This window comes from Myotis lucifugus, unplaced genomic scaffold (genome assembly GCF_000147115.1).
Source record: "Myotis lucifugus unplaced genomic scaffold, Myoluc2.0 scaffold_30, whole genome shotgun sequence".
Classification (NCBI taxonomy): domain Eukaryota; kingdom Metazoa; phylum Chordata; class Mammalia; order Chiroptera; family Vespertilionidae; genus Myotis; species Myotis lucifugus.
The window spans coordinates 9,421,279-9,423,236 of record NW_005871078.1 but is presented as its reverse complement, the minus strand read 5'-3'; positions in this window follow the sequence as shown (position 1 = coordinate 9,423,236).

Here is a 1,958-nt window from a genome sequence, read left to right as displayed (position 1 = left end):
GTTCCTCCCGAGGGTGTCCCAGACTGTGAGAGGCCACAGGTTGGGCTTGAGCCCTCCCCCCCCCCACCTCCCGCCGCATGTCCATTTGAAAGTGGGGATATTGACATCATAATTACTAGAAAAAATTTCTGATATTATTTTGCTCTGAATGCTAAAGACTGAAGAGGAAGAAGCTATATCCAGGGTGAAGAAAAGGGGTGGGTGATTACAAAGGAGGAAAAGGAGTGGATTTGTGAGAGGTTTGTACCTAAAAAAGGATTCAAGGAACAGGAGAAAAATGTGTTCCATGTGTGGCAGGGGATTTCCAAGTTTTGACTAAATTCATTCATATGAATGAATAACGACCCTAGGCTACAGAGGTGGGAACAATGTACAGGACTTACTGGGTCCCAAGGAAGCAAAACTAAATTCACTGGCAGGTGGAATGGAGCCTAGGGTTACACAGCTCGGTTTGAGACTGGATGAGATAGTATCTTTAAATTAAAAGCCCCAGGCCTATGGCCAACCCGAACCAGGGAAAGGTGGAAACTGCCCACAGGACATTTGCAATGGGGGATGGTGTGTGTAAAGGTGGGCAGGTGCGAGGGAGGATATCCCCTATGTCATTAGAGGGCCTGTTAGTAACGGAGGAGATTAGCTTCAATTTTGGCATAATTTTGTGAAATGTGAAACCATTTTGGTTTTAATTTTGGAATCTCTTCTTCTATATGGATTTTAGGAGATTCATTCATATTCAACGTCTCAGAATAGTTACTAACCAAGTAACACATGGTTTTTGTTTGAACTTGACTGCTTAGGATGATTGCTTTTATTCTATTTCTCCTCAATTTGGGAAACTGATTTTACTAATATAGACCAATCTCCAAATAATTTTGCCTAACAAATAAGACAAAGTGCATAATAATGTAGCAGTGTTTATCCAGCTGCCATTCCTCACTTCCCCTTATTACTGGGCAGGTGTCTACACCTGTCCTGTGTGACTCTGGATCAGATCCTAATTGTTCTAAAGCTATTAGGGTGGCCCAGAATCCCTTGCCAGTGATTGGTTCAGATGTAAACATGTGATTCAATTCTGACCAGTGAGACCTGGAGGTGTATCTCCTGGGGCAAGGATGGTTTCTGGGCAAAAGTTTCCTTTATATTAAAAAGAGACAGTAGGGAGAAAGATCCCTTTTTTTACTTTTGGATGTCACAGATTTGACGCTTGAAATTCCTTAGGTCATCTTGCAACCATGGAGGGACTGTACAATCTAGTTTGGGCTTGCAACCATTAGGAGAAGGCTGATAGATACCACCGAGAGATAGAAATAGCCTGGATGCTCAATGATATCAATGAACCACTGAATTAATCCAATTGCATACACCTTTCTCAATGTGCAAGACTCTCAGATTCAGATCTGAGAAGGGAACCTGAGGAGGCGAGGGCAGAGGTGAATGAGATGATTACTTTTCAAAGTTTATTTTTCTTTAAAAGAAATTATATATGTGATATATAAATTGAGTGATTTTTATTTTCCTTAATTAAGTGAATCCAGAGAATTAGTGGGTAACTGCCATCTTGAAAATAAATGGCAGCAAATAAAGGTTTTACTGGGTCTGTCACCAAGTACATAATTAAGTGTACTTGAGTGAAATTTGAGCCTAGGAGGAGGATGAAGTTTTGTGTGTTTGAATGAAGGGGGTTCTTTTGGTGATTAAACTACTGCTTTACCAAATGCCGGTGTTTGTGTGGTTATTTTGCTTTCCAAAATAATAACAAGCAGTAGTGTCTATTGCGACACTGGTGTTTACCTAAGGAAAAGCACTTGACTAACAAGCAGCCTCATGCCTGGCCAAATGGCCTCCTGATTGTACTTGATGAGGTCCAGGCCTCCGGCCTTTTCAAAACAACACCAATGTGACATTCTGCCCACAGTTAACACTCCTATGTGTGGATACTGGCATAATTTGTTTCTCTT